At 26.6% G+C, this 9,042-nt stretch overlaps 1 non-coding gene across 1 annotated transcript; it reads right to left on the reverse strand.

Annotated features, from left to right (window-relative positions):
* Positions 1-6,190: 6,190 nt before the first annotated feature.
* On the reverse strand, positions 6,191-6,287 carry Trnay-gua. The gene is made up of 2 exons: positions 6,250-6,287; positions 6,191-6,226 (listed from the first exon to the last, which is right to left on the reverse strand). It is a non-coding gene; the product is annotated as a tRNA-Tyr (tRNA).
* Between the last annotated feature and the right edge of the window lie 2,755 nt (positions 6,288-9,042).

The raw sequence follows: 9,042 nt of genomic DNA on the forward strand, positions 1-9,042 counted from the left end.
AGTTCACTGACGGATGTATACAGACTGATTTTTTTATATTAATATATTAAACCACTTTCTCTCAACTCTTTAATAATTGACATGATCTCATTATCATGATTTGGATTACCAGCTGCTCTTGATGCTACTACTAATCGTAATCGATCAACAAGTTCATTTGGATTATCCCAATGAATATAATTGACTCTAGTTGGATTATTTTTTCTGAGAGTCATAACCGTTGGTAATAATCCAGTACCATAATGCTCATTATTATTATTCTTATGGGGTGCGATAAAATCAATGTATTTTCGAGATGCTGAATTTTTTATTGGCATATTAGATCTATGATATTGATGATGTGCATTTGTATTATTAATAATTTCATTATAATTTTTTTCATCAATATCAGTGATAGTTCTTCTGTCTGGTGATTTCATAAATAATAATTCCATTAATCCAGGTGTTATTTTGTAAGATGTATTAAAAATATTTAATTCATCATCGTTAAAGAATATTTTTGCATTTCCAATTTTGTAGTCGGATTTCACTTTTTTTACACCATAATCTTTATCCCACTGTATACTATTGATTTTTCCTAAGTAATCATCTATTAAATCTTTATTTAAATACGTCTTGCTATCAATATTATTAATAAATAAATAAATAAATGAAATATTTAGTAAATTCTAGGGCATATAAAATACCGAGTGAGCAGTTAAAATTTTTTCTTTTTATTTTTTGATTATTTTAGCAAAATTAACATTTTACTTGTTTCTCACAATATTATATTTTTTACTTTTTATTATTTTTGCAAACCGTAGTTCAAAGTCACCTTAGCTACTCGATATCTTACATCGGTTGACGTTACAAATAATTCTTTAAGTAAAATATTAAATGCTGACTATCGTGGGACAGGTAAATTATAATTGGTCAAAGATGTTACCACCTAAGATCATCCCTACTTTTCATTTAAATTTTTATGGGAATTTTTCATCAGTTGCAATTAAATCAGCAATAAACGGTGCGAGAGCAGCTATTTAAAAAAATGGTGGCAAGAAAGCTATTACAGTACCTAGAGTTTTACCAGTTGCTAAACATATCGGTGGTGCACTACCACTCTTAATCCCGATTTTCTCAGCTATATCAGCATTGGGTGGGTTAGTTGGTAGAGCATCTGGGGTTGTTAAAGCTATCAATGCTGTAAAGACAAGTAAAGAACAATTAAATGAAAATAAGCGACATAATAAAATGATGGAATCGATTGCCATTGGAAAAGGACATTATTTAACACCACATAAAAGCGGTATGGGACTTTATCTGTCTCCAAAATACTTCAACTGATGCTACCACAAAGAGCTTTAACTGACGGTGATTTATTAAAATTTGCTAAACAATCAAAAATTGCTAATTTTCGTGGAGTTTTTATGCGAAATGATATGCCAAAAGATGGACCTTGGAAACAAGAGTGTGGAATTATTAATTTAGATGATAAAAGAAATCCTGGAACACATTGGGTAGCATATAAAATACTCAATAAAAATTCAGCAATATACTTTGATAGTTTTGGCAACTTACAACCACCGAAAGATCTTGTCAGTTATCTTAATGTTAGTAGCATCAATTATAATCATAAACGTTATCGAGATTGGAATACGTATAATTGTGGACATTTATGTCTCGCTTTTCTCACTGGAAAACTATAAAAGCAGAGGAAAAGAAAATTTACAATTAGTTATTTATCGAGCTTGAGAATGAACGATACATTTACTTTAACTCTCACCGGTAAATCTTCAGACTTAGAAACTGATTACTTTCCACCAATACAATTATCAAGTGAAAAAAATTATTCATTAGAACTAATTTCATTTTTATCATTTAATTAATTGCCAAATATCGATCAGGAAATAATATAATTTCACATTTTGACAGTTATGATAAAATTGAAATACCAACTGGAAGTTATGAAATAGATGATTTAGCTGCTTACTTAGAAGAATATGGAATCAAAATTGCATATAATAAAAATACTTTACATTCATATATTACAAGTGAAAGAGATATTGATTTTGTAAACCACGTTTACTAGGATTTACACCTAGACTATTGAGGGCTGATACAAAATATGAATCAAACTACCCGATTAATATTTTAAAAGTGAATACATTGAGAATCGAGTGCAACATTACAACAGGAGCTTACGTGAATCAACAAAAAGTTCATACAATATATAACTTTTTTCCTGCTGTACAACCTGGTTATAAAATAATTGAAGTACCAGCTAATCCAATTCATTTACCAATTACTGTTAAAACCATTGATCATTTACAATTAAAAAATGTTGATCAAAACGGAAAATTAGTAAATTTCCGTGGTGAAACAATAACCATTACGTTACATGTAAAATCATAGGAATGGGAATTCGCTCCAATTCACGCGCTATAAAACGTGGGGCATCGTATAAAAGCAGCACATCATGGACACCTCCAGTCAGTTTGAATTGAGCAGTCAAGAAATTGACATCTCAGAATATGAATTACCTACAGAGTCTAGGTCTAAGAGTAAAAAAAAATTTTGGAACTTTAATTGTATAAATATAACTTGTCTTGATTGTTTTACACGTCAAAATGAGTGATGAAAATATTTTCGATATAAACGCGCCAGTTCAATTTAACAATGAAATATCCAACTATGAGCTACATGCTCATCAGTCATTTGGATCAACCAGCTTCGATAATAGTGATGAAATAAGAATATCAATACAGAATCAAGATTTGTTTGTTCTACCATCAAAAAGCTATATACGTATGAGTGGAAAATTAACGCAACAACATGCTGCTGCAAATGCAGAAGATCCACTTGCCCATATTTTTTCTTTAACGTTAGTAAATAATGCTATGTGTTTTTTGTTTGATGAAATGCGTTATGAATTAAATGGAGTTTTAATTGATAAATCAAAGAATGTTGGTATAACATCTACAATGAAAAATTATTTATCATTAAGTTCAAGAATGAATTATGAAAATGCAGGGTGAATAAATCAAAATGGTATGAAATTGATAAATGATGATAGATATTTTGATATATGCGTTCTATTAAATATGATTTTTGGCTTTGCTGAAGATTATCAAAAAATAATTGTCAAATCCGAAACATGAACTCATTATGATACGATCACGTTCAAATTTGAATGCGATCGTACGAGATAATGAGAGAGTTCCTGATATGCCAGGATTTGATTTAAAACTTACAAAAATTGAATGGCTTGTACCATATATAATGTTATCAAACAAAAATAAAATTGATATAATGAAATATATACAAAAAGATCCTGTCATTTCTATTGGATTTAGATCGTGGGACTTATATGAGTATCCATTGCTGCCGCAAACAACTCATCATATATGGACAGTGAAAACTGCAACTCAACTGGAAAAGCCACGTTATGTTATTCTTGGTTTTCAATCAAATAGAAAAAATGATTGGCAAAAAGATGTAACACATTTTGATCATTGTAAAATAACAAATGTTAAACTTTATCTTAATTCTCATATTTTTCCATATGGGAATTTGAATCTTGATATTGAAAAAAATCAATTGCTTTATTATACGATATGTATGCTAATTTTGCAAAGTCTTACTATGGCTCAAAAATAGATTTAGTAACAAAAGATAATTTTATTAAAAAAATCTCCATTAATTGTTATTGATTGTAGTAAACAAAATGAGTTTTTGAAGACTGGTGCTGTAGACGTACGGTTGGAATTTGAATCGAAAGAAATATTGCTCAATTTTACATGATAAAATAATTGAATATAGACCAATAAGTGGAATAGTACATAAATTAACATAAATTAATTGTAACTAATGGTTTTAATTAAATAAAAAACAAACGAAAATAATTTGATTTAGTGTATTTATTTATTTATTTACATTTCCTCATAATCATCATCGAAATCACGTAGATCATATGTACTATCATCTAATATTACATCTTGGTTATTTTCACCATCGAGAACCATGGTTAGTGTTCCTTTCTTGACAGCATTTTCTAGCTCCTCAAATTCTTGATCATCTTGATTAAAATGTGTAGCAAATCTTTTTGGTAGATATGCATAATTTTCATTGTTGATTTCAACTGTTAGCGCTGGACCATACTTTGATGTTAAAAATCTCGCTACTTTAGTAATTTTATAAACTACCTTCTTTTTCAAATCTTTCAATGATTTGCGTTTGTTAGCTTTTTGAAGTTTTTTTGCTTTTGCAAAACCCATTTTTAATATCTGTAAATGGAAAAGTTATTTTTTAGTTAACAAAATAATGGAAAAACATTGATAGTATTAATAAGTTAATAAAATTTATAAATATATGATAAAACTTACTTGTTGGTTTCTAAGACTGGGCGCACTACAGCTGATGGACTGAACGATGAGTGATGCTTAGTCTCTGTGCACGAGAATATATACTAAATCTCGGGTCTCCCACCATCTAAAAAGTTCCCTTTCCTCTCTTCACTAAGAGTGGGGGAACGTTGTGATTGGTTAATATTTTGTGGGAGAAGGAAAAACAGGTTATGCTTATCCCTACTATAAATTTTTTTAAGAGTGGGGGAACGTTGTGATTGGTTGATATTTTGTGGGGGAAGGAAATCAGGTGATGCTTATCCCGACTAAAATTTTTTTCTTCTTAGAAAATAGTTTTTACTTTCTATTATTCTAATCTCTTAATCTTTTCATTCTTTAATCTTTTTTCTGGAGTTATAACAATAGATGTGAAAAATATTCTTTTGAGAAAAGCTAATAATTCCTGTTTAAACATGTTTCAGTATATTTTCTAAAATTTAATCCATTGTTGTCAGATGATTCATCAATTTTTATAACAATGAAATCTAGACAGTATTTTTATTTTTTCCTGTTCGAACATCTTAAAACTTGTTGAAACTTGTTTCTATTATTTTATTATACAAACTAAATCTTTATTTTTTTATATTTTATATTTAAAGGAAGAAAGGATAATTCTAAAAAAATTAACAACTATTAAAAATTTGGTTTTGCATCATTTATTCATTGATAAAATTCAATTCTGCATTGTCAGTTCCTTCTTCACATTTTAAACAATCTTTTTCTAGTACATAATAAGATATTCCAACTTCATCTTCACAATCATTTTGTATTGGATGTTTTTTACATCGTTTTAATTTTGAAATTGTTGGATTTGAACGTTGTTCTACTGATAATTTTTCCCAAATTTCATCAATTTGATGTGATGCAAATTTTATAATAGCCATCACTGGAAGTGCAGCAATATCTTTTTGTGTCAAGTCAGTTATATTTTCAACTGCACAAAAATGTAAAATGGATTTTTTCATGTTGGCTCTTGTTGAAAATTTTTTAATATACCAGTATTTGTATCTCTGTGCATTTTCATATGCACATTTGTAAGAACTGCATAAAGGATGTGAATTCATATGTCGTATTGCTGGATGTTCCATCTCTAATATTTTTATATCTGGACATCCCAAGTCTTCCAAATTAAAAATTGTCATTGGATTAAAACGTAAAATAAATGTTAACCATTTTTTTCTATCTTTACCTTTGACAAATAAATAATTAAACTTTCCAACTAATTCTTCAACGATTATTGTTGATACGTTGTTATATTGATCATAACCAGTTTCCCAAGATATCCCATGATAATTTTTTTCACAAGTATTCACAGTTTTTTTATATTCTTCTGTTAGATGAGATTTTTCACAAAGTGGTTTGAATATTTTTATAGTTGGTGAAGATCTTGAATTTATAGGTTGATAACTAACTCTTTTACAACAAATAAACCTTAAGGTTCTTGAAATCCTTGAAAATCAATGCATGCTGACATTTTGTTTTAATATATCAACTCAACTCAACTCGACTGTATAGTGACCAGTTCTGAACTGATGATATTTTTTTTATACCTCTGGATATCCACTCCCCTCTTTTTTCATTCCTTCCACTTCCTACTACCCCCTCCACAACTTATTTTATAAACATCAAATAGATGATGAAATAATAGAATTATTTACAATACTTTCTGTAATTTGTCTTGATGATGCAAGAGCTAATGTTCCAACCTATAAAATGATTGGTCCTCATTTCAAACCATCATCAAGACAAATTTTTTTTTTTTTTAATTCCAACAACATTGTTTTTATATGAATAAAAAAAAAAAATATTCCTTCGAGCCGGGTTCGAACCAGCGACCTCTGGATATCTCATTTTTTAATCAAACCAATTACAGTCCATCGCTTCTACCAACTGAGCTATCGAAGGAGATTTAGTTTTTCATTAAATAATATTTGAAGGAATATTTTTTTACCGACAGAGAATAACATAATCTCTTGTTTGTTTCAGAGGATAGCGTGCCAAACTCACATGCCAAAGGTCCGAGTTCAAATCCCGGTTAGGGAAAATATTTTTTTTCCATTAACAATAATAACACAAGATGGCGTCTTTTAAAAACCAAAGATGACATTTAAAAAAATCCAATATGGCGTCTTATAGAAAAACCAATATGGCGTCTTATGAAAAATCGGACCCCCTTCGGCGATTTGACTTAATTACTCAATTGGAGGACCCCCTGTAGTGATTTGACCTAATTAATTAACCTAATTAATTAATTCAAGGGCCCCTGTGGCGACCAAATGGTTAATTAATTTCGCGGACCCCCGGGGTCAGACCTCGCGGATTCCGCGAAATCACCTGCGGATCGCAGCGGGGGCGCGGGTTTTACGGGGGAAGGAGGGGCACAGCGGGGGGTGAGCCAGAACTCTTCTATATATACTACTGATTTAGTTCTAATTTATTACTAATATTATATTGATATTATTATTATCGATGATATTGTTGAAATTATTATTTTATTTATACTATGGTTATATATGAATAATATTATTATAAATAATAATAACTCTAATAATATTATGATTAACATCAATATCAATATATTATTAGTAATAATGTCGATGGTATCAATTATATCGTCACATTAAAAGATGAAGGGCGGAAGTACCAAAAACATCAATTTATAAATTTTCGGGTTTTTCATCTAATTTTAACACTTAAGAAAAAAGGGAAAATGGGCGTAACAACCTTTGATAAAGGATAAAGGGCGTATGTTCAAGGATTTACGCCTTTTTTCTGCAAGAAAAAGATGAAGGGTGTATATTCAATTTTATTTGAAATTTATTTGATGGCAAGATTTTTTAAATTATTAATTTTTTATTGATGATTATAAATGATTTATTATCAATAAGAAAAACTATAAATTATTATTATTATTATTATTATTATTATTATTATTATTATTATTATTATTATTATTATTATTATTATTATTATTATTATTATCATTATTATTATTATTATTATTATTATTATTATTATTATTATTATTATTATTTATTATTATTATTATTATTATTATTATTATTATTATTATTATTATTATTATTATTATTATTATTATTATTATTATTATTATCATTATTATTATTATTATTATTATTATTATTATTATTATTATTATTATTATTATTATTATTATTATTATTATTATTATTATTATTATTATTATTATTATTATTATTATTATTATTATTATTATTATTATTATTATTATTATTATTATTATTATTATTATTATTATTATTATTATTATTATTATTATATATTATTATTATTATTATTATTATTATTATTATTATTATTATTATTATTATTATTATTATTATTATTATTATTATTATTATTATTATTATTATTATTATTATTATTATTATTATTATTATTATTATTATTATTATTATTATTACATATTATTATTTATTATTATTATTATTATTATTATTATTATTATTATTATTATTATTATTATTATTATTATTATTATTATTATTATTATTATTATATATTATTATTATTATTATTATTATATTATTATTATTATTATTATTATTATTATTAGATTATTATTATTATTATTATTATTATTATTATTATTATTATTATTATTATTATTATTATTATTATTATTATTATTATTATTATTATTATTATTATCATTATTATTATTATTATTATTATTATTATTATTATTATTATTATTATTATTATTATTATTATTATTATTATTATTATTATTATTATTATTATTATTATTATTATTATTATTATTATTATTACATATTATTATTATTATTATTATATATTATTATTATTATTATTATTATTATTATTATTATTATTATTATTATTATTATTATTATTATTATTATTATTATTATTTATTATTATTATTATTATATTATTATTATTATTATTATTATTATTATTATTATTATTATTATTATTATTATTATTATTATTATTATTATTATTATTATTATTATTATTATTATTATTATTATTATTATTATTATTATTATTATTATTATTAGTGATTATCAGTACGTCGTTAAGAAATCGGGTAGAGTTTCACTGTGACATTACTTCTGATAAAGACAGAACCTTCCAAGATACTCGAACCAGTAGTGAACCATAGAGAGCCAGTCAAGAAAGCCCAGGTAGGAGTAAACGATTGTGCCAGGCCTGCATGCATGAGTCAAGTCTCGTGTCGGGCTTGGTGAAACAATGGGCACCAGCTTGAAACAAGGCTGTATTACGAGGCTCGGAAAAAATCGAGGGGACAGCTTGACACAACCTTAAAATTTTTAATCTTGTGTGAGGCTTGGAACTAACGATTAATACAGGCTTGGTACAAGCCTGGAATAACAAGTCTTGTGCAATGACTGTAAATACAAGCTTGACACGCGCTTGGAATTCTTAACCTTGTGTGAGGCTTGGAAATAACAATCGACACAGGCTTGGTACAAGCCTAGATTAACAAGTCTTGTGCAATGACTAGAAAAATTCTCTGTGCCAAGCTAGGCACATTCTAGTCCACCAAAGTTAGGAAACACAAGCTTGTAACAAGCCTGGCACGGCCGTTCACCCTTGTGGGATCCTACCTGGGAGGTAGTGATCGTTC

The sequence above is a fragment of the Aphidius gifuensis genome, linkage group LG1, assembly GCF_014905175.1.
Source record: "Aphidius gifuensis isolate YNYX2018 linkage group LG1, ASM1490517v1, whole genome shotgun sequence".
NCBI lineage: Eukaryota > Metazoa > Arthropoda > Insecta > Hymenoptera > Braconidae > Aphidius > Aphidius gifuensis.